Here is a 14292-nt window from a genome sequence, read left to right as displayed (position 1 = left end):
TTCAATGAACTTCCACAAAAATCCTCATTGTAGAGATTTGCTTCCATAATTTATGATTGTTTGAACGTATAAAAGCAAGATTGCAAACGTGCAATACACTTTGAACAGAACAATTTTCAGAGTACAGTACCTAGCAGAAGTTTCTATAGAGATGCTGAAGTTCGCACTAAAGATATTTCGTTTATAATATAGTTATAACAATATCTATACTCCGGTGTACAAAGTTCACTTGTCCCAACACATAGAATTTATACATTACTCAGCTCACGTACAAAAGACATTCCTAGAGTAGATGACTAATATGTTAAAACAATAGTACTGATGAGTCATTCCATTTACTACGGAACTGCCATTGTTTTGGGGAATATGTATTAGATTATTGCTGTGATAAACACAATTTGCAATCTCAAAAGAAACAATATTCCTGCTGCTTACCTTACATATTGTACGAATGTAGGGTGGGGAGTTAATCCCCTACCGCCAACTGTGTTTTAAAGTGTTCACAAAAACTTAAAGAATGGTGAAAACCAGATTTTGCTATTTCATCTCTATCCAAAATAGTAGCTCGTCAAATGTTATGGAAAATCAATTGTAATATTGGATCGTAATTGTAATATTGGCTACCATTTTGGACAGAGGAGAGATAGCGAACTCTAGTTTTCACCATTCTTTAAGTTTTTGTAAACCTTTCAAAATGAGGTTTCACTTGAAGGGGGTTTACTTTTAAAAATTGTGAGATGTCCCCAAAAACACCCCTTTTTGGGGTAAATTTCAAAATCATAAAATGAAACTTCCTGCTAAGATTGCACGACCACCAAAAGGATATCTCTGTATATTTACTTAAAAAAATATTAGATGGGGGTTCTTGACTTTTTATTCACCCTGTATATGTTCTCCACAAAAAAAGGAGATATGCTACAAGGATACTTTATTTGGTTGTTTCCTGACGACACTCGGCAAGCTGAAAACTACCCATTTAAATTTGGTAATTTATGTAAATATTATAAATGTGGAGAATGCTACATGTTAAGTAATAGTTAAAAATAGACCACAAACCTACAACCAACAATCTATTACTACTTACAAATTACTATTAGTGAATTTACCCTATTGGGATGAAGCTATTACCATAGTTGGCACGGCAAGATCTAGACCCGGGACCAATTTAACTTTTCATTTTGATGCCCACAAAGGTCAAAAACACTATTCGTTAAAACTTGTATATAATATGTTCGTGAACGTGATAACTCGAGTAATTTTGGTCAGCTTTTAATGAAATTTGGCATGAACGTGTAGAGTTGGTTTACACATTTGGCAAATTAATTTATTTCATACTGTAATATTACCATTATACAAAAAAACACGTCTTCCTTCCCTTTATACGTCTCGCCACCGGAAACTCATTATTATTTTAGCAGAACAAAACATGCCGATATCCGTCAAGTGAATACTCTTCATCAACAAACCACGATTTGTTTATAACTAGTCAATTCACTTTAACTGTCTTTGTTTGGTCTGTTAAATGATATGAGTATGATTCAGCGGGATGGCGTTGAGGTTGAGGTTGAACACTGATAAGATATAAGACGTCTATCATTGGCTAATCATGACTTCTTAAGCTACAAGATGCAACGTTGACTTATCTCTAATTGCAATTTGCTAAGAAAATAGGTGTCAATATTAAGCCTCTGTATTTTTTACGAAAACCTTTTTGAAAGTAAATAAGTTTGCGTTTTTTAACTCGTGAGACAATATTGTATATTTAAAATTAAACCTTTATACAGTGTGTATGTATATATGTGACAAATCTGTATTTTTAAACCGAAATAGATAGAAACATTCTGTTTGTGGCATTGATTGTTAACAAAGGTTCCGCAATTTTTTACATCAAAAATATTTTTTAACCCCCTTAACAGGGTGGGGGTGACTTTTTAAAAATATAAATCCCTATTGAGTGAACCCTCATTTCCAAGAGTTTGTCAAGACATAAGCAATGGTGCAAACCTGAAGTCGATATGTCACCCCTAGATAAATGGCTAAACAATTTGATTGGGTGAAATAATGTATAAAAATTTGGAAAAAAAACAGTTTATAACAATTATGTAATTTGATTCGTAACCTTTCATTAATGCCTAATTGCTATGTACTTTTTTATCACGCTAGCAAAATTATTTTCTTTTTTTGTTCTCATTTTGTCGCTTCGTCATTTTGTTCTGATCAATCAGAATCAAATAAGACTCGGGGTTTTCTACACATGTATTTATTATAACAGAGATTCAAGTTTGCAGCTTGTTCTATTCGTCTCATACATTACTTAGTTCAAATATAGCAAACCCGCTTCGTGGGACACCCTTTAAATGCTACAAGCTGAAGCTATGTCACGTTTCAAGTTTAAATCCGAAGATTCGAGATAATAATTTGAAGCTATATTTCGTCATAAGCTACAAACCAACAGTCTATCAAACGACGTATCATAAAAATAGTCAAGCCAAATCTTTGAGCTTTTACAAGTAAAATTCTAAGATATTTCTCTGTATTTTAAGCTTGAATGCCACCGCTACTATTCTTCCTAAAGCACAAGAAACTAACAGAAGCTACAAACATTATGCTAACGGGACCGACCAGTTGACGCACAAGGTGTTCGAGTTCTCAAGGTCATTCGATGCAGAGAAAACGAAAACCATCAATAAAACCGGTTTGGTTAACATTAGCCATAACTACTCAATACTTAGAGGAGTTAATTAGTAATTAATGATGTACACAGTTTTGTCAATCCTTTGAGTGATTGGGGGAGGGGGGATACCAACAATTCATAAGGCTGGTCTGCGAATTAAAAAAGAATTTATAATTAATTAATTGACACAGAAGGATGGCGCAGACACGAATAGAAAGTGAATATAACTATATAGAAATATATAACGTTATAGTATCAGGACGAGGAAGAGACTAGGTCAAGGACATGAGTCTATGACGTCATGTGATTGTATAATTGGTGGGAACTCAGCCGATCCGAGATCCGAGTCCAGTCCAGTAGTCACTGGAAGCTCAATGAGTCATCGCTGTCGAATCAAACATCCTGCGACGTCAGGTTATAGTCCGGGATCATGTGGCACAGGCTAGGCTGAGAGGGTCGTGGCATTATCACATGGATAAAGCAATCGGTGATTGGCGGGATTTGAACCCGAGACATTGGGGACCGAAGCCACGCGCTCGATCACTAAACCAGCTCACTCCTCTCACCAATGATAACTATGTTACAGTAGCAACTCGATATAAAGAGCTTCTATAAGCGAGATAAATAGCTTAGGCTTTGTTTTTGAAAACCGTATGGAATATAGGAAATATAAACCAATAAAGATATCAAAGTTCCCTTGCAGATGTGCAATACCGTTTAAGCAAAGATGACCGTCAAACATTCTCGTTTCAAATTCATTTTTAGTGATGTGTAATGACAGTTCTGCGATAGTTTCATAACAACAAATTATAATGCAATATACAAGTTTTATAGCAGCCAATTCGCTGTCAATATATAAAAAGTTTTAAACTCAATACGGTTTAAATGGGGAATCATTAAATTGACGCAGTTCATACTACACCTTGATAAAGTAATAACTTTTATACGATCCGCAAAAGGCTATTGTTTCAACCACGTTTGCATCTTATCGTATCATTAAATTACAGAACCAAGAGTTAATTACTCTTTCTATTGTGATTCAAACCTACGGAAGGAATTAATTGAACTGGATTATATAAACGTGTATGAAATCAGAACCCAGCTGAAATATCTCGGGGACTTTGCCAAGAATTTGAGGAGTCTAGGAGCTGTGGACACCCTTTATGGTCTATTTTCAAAGCCCGACATTGCAATATACCAATATACTGGTGTGTAGGTTTATAGAACAAGTCACAGTAATTCGGAGATCTTCAATTGAAAACTTTCAACACACACACACACACATCCATACATACATATACATACATCATGTATTAGTCTGAAGTCCTTGGCCGTAAGGAATTCGACAGGATGATAACAAAGAATAACTTCACCTAGCTTCTTTCGCCGTTAAAGTAACTGTCAATTAGAAGCTTGACTCCACTAGATATTTTCTCAAGTCCAAACTTTATTTTTTTAAAGCATTTGTAAAAGGCTCTAAAAGCATAACTCCAAGAGGGTGTAAAGAAATGCACGCAAAAAATCTTCTAGGAGAAGATAGCCTATAAATACTCCTTGAGGGGAGTGGTTGGGAATGTGGTCTAGGGCTTAGCCCCAGGGAGGGGAGTGATAAAGAGAGAAGAGTATTCGACCTTGGGACACCTGCAACCTGCAGTGTCTGGGACACCTGTCTCTGGTGTGGACTGTGGATATGAACATGTCTATCACATCATGTCTCGGATGTGAACGATTAGAGGCTGCCACGATTAAAATTTACCCTATGCAAAGGGTGGTGTAGATAAATGAGAAAACCCCAATGTTTATACATGTCATGGACAAAAATGAATCGTTTTATTTGCATTACGTAAAGTATCTAACCTAACTTCTGTACTTTTCCATCAATCACGCACAGTAAGCTTTGGTAGATGTGTCTAGACCTATAACAGGTTTTATAAAGCCGGTCATTCCTCTTCCCAACCAAACATATCAGAACCCCTCACCTAACCTAACATGATCTCACCTAACCAAACAGAATCTCACCTAACCTGACAGAATCTCACATAACCTGACAGAATCTCACATAACCTAACATGATCTCACCTAACCTGACAGGATCTCACCTAACCTGACAGGATCTCACCTAACCTGACAGGATCTCACCTAACCTGACAGGATCTCACCTAACCTGACAGTATCTCACCTAACCTGACAGAATCTCACCTAACCTGACAGAATCTCCCCTAACATAACAGAATCTCACCTAACCTGACAGAATCTCACCTAACCTGACAGGATCTCACCTAACCTGACAGAATCTCACCTAACCTGACAGAATCACACCTAACCTGACAGAATCTCACCTAACCTGACAGAATCTCACCTAACCTGACAGAATCTCACCTAACCTGACAGAATCTCACCTAACCTGACAGAATCACACCTAACCTGACAGAATCTCACCTAACCTGACAGAATCTTACCTAACCTGACAGAATCTCACCTAACCTGACAGGATCTCACCTAACCTGACAGGATCTCACATAACCTGACAGGATCTCACCTAACCTGACAGGATCTCACCTAACCTGACAGGATCTCACCTAACCTGACAGGATCTCACCTAACCTGACAGGATCTCACCTAACCTGACAGAATCACACCTAACCTGACAGAATCTCACCTAACCTGACAGAATCTCACCTAACCTGACAGAATCACACCTAACCTGACAGAATCTCACCTAACCTGACAGAATCTTACCTAACCTGACAGAATCTCACATAACCTGACAGAATCTCAAATAACCTGACAGAATCTCACCTAACCTGACAGAATCTCACCTAACCTGACAGAATCTCACCTAACCTGACAGAATCTCACCTAACCTGACAGAATCTCACCTAACCTGACAGAATCTCACCTAACCTGACAGAATCTCACCTAACCTGACAGAATCTTACCTAACCTGACAGAATCTCACCTAACCTGACAGAATCTTACCTAACCTGACAGAATCTTACCTAACCTAACAGAATCTCACCTAACCTGACAGAATCTCCCCTAACATAACAGAATCTCACCTAACCTGACAGAATCTCCCCTAACATAACAGAATCTCACCTAACCTGACAGAATCTCACCTAACCTGACAGAATCTCACCTAACCTGACAGAATCTCCCCTAACATAACAGAATCTCACCTAACCTGACAGAATCTCACCTAACCTGACAGAATCTCACCTAACCTGACAGAATCTCACCTAACCTGACAGAATCTCACCTAACCTGACAGAATCTCACCTAACCTGACAGAATCTCACCTAACCTGACAGAATCTTACCTAACCTAACAGAATCTCACCTAACCTGACAGAATCTCCCCTAACATAACAGAATCTCACCTAACCTGACAGAATCTCCCCTAACATAACAGAATCTCACCTAACCTGACAGAATCTCACCTAACCTGACAGAATCTCACCTAACCTGACAGGATCTCACCTAACCTGACAGAATCTCACCTAACCTGACAGAATCTCCCCTAACATAACAGAATCTCACCTAACCTGACAGAATCTCACCTAACCTGACAGAATCTCACCTAACCTGACAGAATCTCACCTAACCTGACAGAATCTCCCCTAACATAACAGAATCTCACCTAACCTGACAGAATCTCACCTAACCTGACAGAATCTCACCTAACCTGACAGGATCTCACCTAACCTGACAGGATCTCACCTAACCTGACAGGATCTCACCTAACATAACAGAATCTCACCTAACCTGACAGAATCTCCCCTAACATAACAGAATCTCACCTAACCTGACAGGATCTCACCTAACCTGACAGAATCTCACCTAACCTGACAGAATCTTACCTAACCTGACAGAATCTCACCTAACCTGACAGAATCTCACCTAACCTGACAGAATCTCACCTAACCTGACAGAATCTTACCTAACCTGACAGAATCTCACCTAACCTGACAGGATCTTACCTAACCTGACAGGATCTCCCCTAACATAACAGGATCTCACCTAACCTGACAGGATCTCACCTAACATAACAGAATCTCACCTAACCTGACAGAATCTCACCTAACCTGACAGGATCTCACCTAACCTGACAGAATCTCACCTAACCTGACATAATCTCACCTAACCTGACAGAATCTCACCTAACCTGACAGAATCTCACCTAACCTGACAGAATCTCACCTAACCTGACAGAATCTCACCTAACCTGACAGAATCTCACCTAACCTGACAGAATCTCACCTAACCTGACAGAATCTCCCCTAACATAACAGAATCTCACCTAACCTGACAGAATCTCACCTAACCTGACAGAATCTCACCTAACCTGACAGAATCTCACCTAACCTGACAGAATCTCACCTAACCTAGACTTTGAACTCGAAGAGGGTTTGTCTCCGACAGTGATACGCTTGTAAGGTGTAACACAGGGAGATAAAGTGACTGTACAAAATTATCCGAAGTCTTGCATACAAAAGCGTTTGCAGAAAAATTTGGTTCTCGTTTGAAACAATGATTTTCCAAAATATTTTACGGATTTCGATTTCGACAACAACCTTAAATAAAAAAAAATCTAATATGCACGGATGTAGATTAATAATAAAATTGCAAAAAAACATTTCACTTCACGAGAACTTCTCTCAGTCTGTACAAATGCCGTATACTGTTTTATTGTTTCCATCTGCAAATTGTCCAAGAAAACTGCTTATTATCAGTGCAAGTAAAATCAACATGTATGCTCTTAATCTTAAACGAAAGAAAAACTTACTGATTTGCAATCAGATACAACCACTTGAGCGGAAGCGGTTTATTTTAATGCTATAGCACAATTAGGGACATTGACTACTATGCTGCTAATTATCACTATACGGTCACATGTCTACAAATAGATAATAATTATTTACTTAATAGGATAACATTAGAGGCAGGAAATCTTCCTGCGATACTTTCACTTATTTTGATTAGAACAACTATCGGCGAGCGTGCAATATGGTACCTGTATAACGTATTAAATTGAATGCTTAAATGATTTAAATTTAATAAAATCTATCACTGGATTTTATCCAAGGGATAATGCTGCAACTTCTAGGTAGGCCTATAGCCTGAAGTAATTTTAAAAGCAATCCCGGCCGAAAGCCTAGCGGCCTAAGACAAAAAAAATCTTAAATTATGTGACATGTTTTCAGTACAACGAATGATTCCGATGTCAAAACACAGACTGGGGAACAAAAGTATTCCCCTAGTCTATTCGCTGGTCTGTGGTCAGACTTTCCCCCAGTTAGAGCGTAGTTGAATTAAACATAAGAAGTTATGTGTATGTGCTAATGTAAATTACTGGTTCCTATAAAATACGTCAACTTTGTTACCAAGCTAAACTGAATCGACGACTTATTGTAAGCTAAAGCATCTTTAATTACACATTAACACGAATGTGGGAGTAAAATTAACACATTTTAAATGAAACCTCATTTATTTCCTAATTGTATACCGTAGCGCTCTTAGTGAAGGGTTTATTTTACCAAGTTCTTTTAATCGAATATGTCCTATATGGATGAAGCTATTATTATCATAACATAGGTTGCGTGGTAAGGCCTATGCGGGCCCAATTTACTTTTTCATTTCGATGTTCCCAGAGGCCAACCAATGGTTAGTTTAAATACATTACATTGCAATTTAAGAGCCTAACTTCGCCTCCCAAATAAACACTTATTAATTTCATATGTATGTATGTGTGTCCGTGAACGCGATAACTCAAGCAGTTGTGGTCCGATTTTTATGAAATTTGGCACGAATGTGTAGGGCTGAGTAAAATTTACTTCGCCATGCGTCAAACACACTTCTTAAAATAACTCCAATATGGGGAAACAAAGAGAAATCGTCGACAAATTATAAAATCTAGTATTGAAAACTCGATGACGTAATAATAAACTACATGTTGAAATGCGCAGGGGCATCCGGCGCATCGTATCCGACAAGGTATACTTGGTTGTATCATATCCATGGTTGTATAATGCTGGCCCGACCACCGCTGACAGGCTGTTGGGCAATCAACAATTGAGTAATGGGGCAACCAGCAACCAGGAGCAGAAATTCCTACAGGTACAGAATTGTATTCAATTTGAATCAATACACAATGCAGACAATACAATTCAAACAATACACCCGCCGCAGCAAAACTGCAGTCAAGCAAATTTCCATTTGCATGGGAGGATTTTAATAAAAACATTTTTATAAACAAGTCATATTTATTTCCCATGATTCCTTAGGTTTGCTGCTACAGGGTTTGAAATAGTAATAGCTTTGAATGAAATAAATAAATTTGACTAATTTGATGAAAATATATCCATAAAAAGCACACTACAACAGTTTATTTATTCTCCATGAGAATAACGTGGGAATTTTAAGTTTGTAGTTTTTTTCTAGTTTTCTCTGTAATCACAACAACGAACGCTTTAATGCACTAAATTATTAATTTTTAAGCTCTACAAGCCAATTTCGAAAAACATTAAACATGTTATGTTTTGGGGGTCAAAAAATGGGAAAAAACTTATTTCTACCCCATTAAATCCCCCATACAACTCCGTTCCCATAGTCTGATAAAGCTGACCCTCGATTTCGTTCAAATTTCAAATAAAACTGATGGCGTTTTTGGCCTATGAACTTACGAAAAAGTAAATCGGTACCGGGTCAACCGAAAAGACTAAACTAATATGACGCTTCATCTAAACATGTAATGCTCGATTAGAAATAATAATTATGATAAATAAAACATACTCAATTTGGTATTGCTGAATTGACGACTAAGTGTGGTGGTTAAAAAAATACAAAAAATAAGTAACTTAGATAAATTACAACATTCTCATATAATATTTATTAACCGTTTGATGCCAAGGAACAACCCTTTTTAGGATAGCATTAAAATGTTTCGTTTCGTAGTGAGATTGGAAAACATTACTTTTAGTCGAAACAACCGTTTCGCCAACCAGTCAACTTTCGCCTCTTTTTGTGTGTTTGAAGTATTTTTGCTATATCAAATTAACTAGGCCTATCTAATTTTTAATTTAACCCATCTCATATCTTCTAAGACATACACTTATGATTCTTTTTACCAATAAAATAATATAGAAATCACATATTGTCACATAGTGAACATAAATCACATTCAAAAGTCACAAATTCGTTTTACTGTGCCAAAAATGATTACACATTATGATACCAACAAACAAAACTTAAAATTCGCAAGATTTTGTTCCCCTTTGAAGTACTTTTGACGACTTTTATTACAATTAGATCAATATTATGTTATAAAGCGTTGAACGTTAATAGTAATTTTAAATAATTCTGTAAATTACTAATTATATACAAAATCTATAAATAAATAATGACATGGGTACATAATGAGCTATTTGACTGTACGTAAGCCCACAATGGAAAAATAAAATAGTGACAAAAACATGAATGTGATTTGTATAACTCGGCATTGTAAATAATTCTGGGTAAAATTATGTGTTGGAACAAGAGTAGATTTTTCGCACTCCCCCTTCACTTTGACAAGTCAGAAGGGGGTTGTTATCCTTCATCCCCATAATGTGCTCTGTTAAACAAAGGCTTCTCCCCCTACTAAGTCATTCACACCTGCACGGGCAAATGTGAGTGTTTTACTTTGAAACACCTGAGCAACGTGATGCAGTTCCTCAAACAAACTGTGTTTTATTTGATTTTTCAGCTAATTCACGATTTAAAAGTCAAAATATTATTTATCTCGTGATAAATTACCTAGAAACACTTTTGTTTCTATTATCTATACATTAATATTTTCAATTTTGTATGGAAACTATATAGATGATTCAGTTAGGACTTAATGGTTCGCTATGTATATTACATTAATGGGTACTTACTGTGCAATATAATTTTTGTTAACTAAAATAAAATGTATGTAAAATGTATGTGTTGTTTAAAAATAAAATGTACCGGTATTCTTATACAGGGTGCCCCAAAATTAAAGAGCCAATCTCCGGAAAAGGGTTTTATGGGTAAAAATAAAACAAACATCCGGAATAACAAAATTATATTTCAGCTATTTGTGATTTAATTGTTTTGAATTTGGTTTAAATGTCAGATAAAATTGTACTTTTTTCTACCCTGTAGTAGCAAAAATTGGTACTCATTAAATCTAATGTGTTATAAAATAAGGTATAGATCTGACAAGTTAGAGAAAATATTTCGGTAAAATCTAATCAAACGGAAGTTAGCTTAGTCTGCAGGTTTGCTGCGGGGGGGTATTTTATGAGTGCAGGGCCGAGTGCCGTTTGCCTAAACACTTTGACGAGGGTAATTTTACAGCCTGAGGCTTGGCGGCGCGAGTGCCGGCCAGGTATCAGTGACTGGTTCCACGCATCGAAGTATGCGTATAAATAGTATAAGTACAAGTATAAGCATAGATGGTTCCATGGTACGGCGCGTGTGGGGGTGGAAAGATCGACCAGGGAAGGGGGATGAGCAAAATTTGTTTAGGGATGAAATAAAACTGTTATAACCTAACCTAACCAAACTTGCTGATTATGAAAACACTGAATCAAGGTTTACTAATCAAATCGATATTAATTTTCAATCGATATTAGGGTCGTCCAGTTAAGAAACTGTACCCGGTCTCCGTTACATCCTGCCCAATACACTCTCTTCCACTACCCCCTCCCCTGAATCACTACGCTCTGGGGAGTCAAACGGCACTCGGGCTTATCTGACGGTTTTTACAGGTTATGTGTTGTATAACCCTCAATGGGTTATAACCAAGGTGTTAAAAACCCCACGGCAATTAATAGAACGGCACTCGCTACTTTTCCCGTATTTTATAAAGAGTTATCTGACTATTTAATGACAGCAACTATGTTTCTACAAATAGTTTGATTTTGTACTCAATATTTCAGAGTTCACACAGACCATTTATATCTTTAATTATATGCGAATTGGTAACTTGCTCCTTTCGCTTATAAATGACTAAATACGTTAACGTTGAGAAATCTGAGCTCGCTCACCATACGACACGTGTTTAACGTGGTGATAAACACGTTTTGTTTAACATTGCCAGCTGTTTGCAGCAGCTAACTAAACTGGCAACACTAATGTTTATGCATTTTTACACTATTGCCAACATTGTATCAATAACGGTTATGACATATATAAGCATTTACCTCATTATTTTGCACCACTTTGGAATTCGTAGACTTATCGACTGGTGTATATGACTTTGTGAAACAATATTCACTGCGTGCCTGGGAAAACCGGTAGGATAGAGATGTCCTGAAGTCCTCGCTATTGCAGACACATAATTAAACCGGGAATTATTGTTCAGACCTTGAAATATTGTTGTAGACTTGTAAAATCCTTTTCTGGTAGCAATAAAATCTAGTGTCTATAATTTCCCGCTTTAATTATATGTCCGCAATGCTCCATGTCCGCAATTGTATATCCGATGTTATGGGACGATGGTCTGATCATCTGGTTGGGAAAAGGGAAATATGTGATTTGTTCTCCCACTTTTGGCGAGTCGCTGGTTCTTCAGAAAATACCTCGTTTTATTCGGTAAAGGATGATGCATGTTCATCACACTTTCTTCGAATGCGATAACTTAAGACGACAATTCGCCTCAGCAGATACCGTTGTTGGAGGTGATGCTTTGAGGCAAGACCATCGGCAAGACAAGCTACACGTTCAGCGAGGAAATTCTCGAAGTAACTTCCGTGATCCGTAAGGACGCAAGGCGCGCTTTCAGGCATGAACCGGGTTCCGGTCTGGTTCTTGGGTTCTCTTCGGGTTTGATTGGAGTCCCATCTTGGTTGGGTCCCGCACTGATCTGGGTTCGTAAGTTTAGCACGCCGTTGTACCAAAGTCTCATTATCCAAAGTAAAAGTTTCTTAAAGTTGTTCAGTATAGTGCACGTAGGGTATAAAGTCACACCATTGTGACAGAATCATAGCGGTGAAGTGGGAAGTTGAAAAAATTGTAAATTTTGTTTGTTTCAAGAATCCTACTAATATTATAAATGTGGAAGTATTGATGTTTGTGTATAACTATGAAGATATATAACGTGAAAACTACTGGACCGATTAAGCTGACCATTTTGCAGAGAGGTACTTAATAGTCTCGAGAAACACATAGGCATATTAAAGTTGTGAATATCCTATAAGGTTATGCCCCACGGGGTTCTTCTTATTTAAAAGGAATCAACGAATTTTGCCAGCTGTTTCAAGTAAACAAGTTGGTTATATGATTTTTAAGGCAAGCTATATATTAAAAGGCAAGTGCGTTCTTTAAAACCTTTTTTGTCAGCTCGTATGCATCTAAAGGAAAATCTATGCATACTGTTAGAAAGATATTTTCCTGTAGGTGTGCAGACTGCAGTCTGCAGACTGCAGACTGTGTGCCCTTTATAGATTAAAATAGGCTCAAAAAAGGAATTTGAAATTTTTTTAAATGATCATGGGCCTTATGGGTTGCCATGCTGGTGACGAAACAACAACGAAATATAAACAGAAAATCAAAACAAATGGAAGAAATTTCAATCACATGATTTATTTACAGCGTGGGTTGAAAATAGATAAGTCTGCACATTAGATATTTTTGGTCGAGTTTTCGACCACTGGACGACCTCTAGTCTAGTTAAAACTGGACACTACTCCACTGTAGGTAAAATGCGGGATTGTTCTAGCAATATTTGTCTATTATACTCAGCTATTCGCAATGTGGAGTAGTGTGAAGTGTTATGCGCTGCGCCAATATCTATAATTAGACAGCCCGAGAACGCATGGCATCTGTTGCTGTTCAGCATGATTTTTGTTGATTCACATCTGGAACTATTTAAGGGGAAAACACTGGGTGCAAACTATACCGACTAGATTGACAAAGACCATCACTGGAGTATGTGATAGCCTTCCAGCTAAAGGTAATTGAATACATTAACGAGCGAGGGCTTTAAAACGTAAACAATTTGTAGATACCTTAGAGCTTTAGGACGTAAGAGAAACACATATGCTTTGCACAGGATCTCCTAATTTCCTTTAAACAATCTGTGAGCTCATAGACGTTCTAATTTGTATAGGGCTAGCCATGTTGGAGAAAATGAACAATCCTTATAGACTGTTTGATGGAACCTGTATTCCATCCGTCTACCTGGGGTCTAGCCAATGGTTTGCCCTAGGCTAGTACCAGGTAGACGAAGGATCAAGGTCAAGAGGCAGGTTCCATCATACAGACTATAGTTTTACGACTGTTGATAATACTTGGAATGGTAGTATAAATATCATTAGCATTGGATTGAGGCAGGGATACAACAGTGTGTATTTTAAGCACAATATGAATTAATAATTAGAGTAGAAAGATTGAGATACATTGAGTAGCTTTTAGCTACTATCATCAGCTGTTTCTTTAGAGGATCATTTAAATGATCAAGGACAGTTAACAGTTTAAAAATAAAGTAAAAATTAGGCATCCAAGTAAGTAGCCCCTCAAAGCACCCTCTTCTAAACCCCTTCAGATTTAACCTCATCCATTTTGCTACACTTCTACGTATACGATCCCCGGCTGTTCCATACGAGCAACTAT

This window comes from Macrosteles quadrilineatus, unplaced genomic scaffold (genome assembly GCF_028750875.1).
Source record: "Macrosteles quadrilineatus isolate MER2022 unplaced genomic scaffold, UCM_ALF_1.0 Scaffold_7__1_contigs__length_78375512, whole genome shotgun sequence".
NCBI lineage: Eukaryota > Metazoa > Arthropoda > Insecta > Hemiptera > Cicadellidae > Macrosteles > Macrosteles quadrilineatus.
This window is presented reverse-complemented; position numbering follows the sequence as displayed.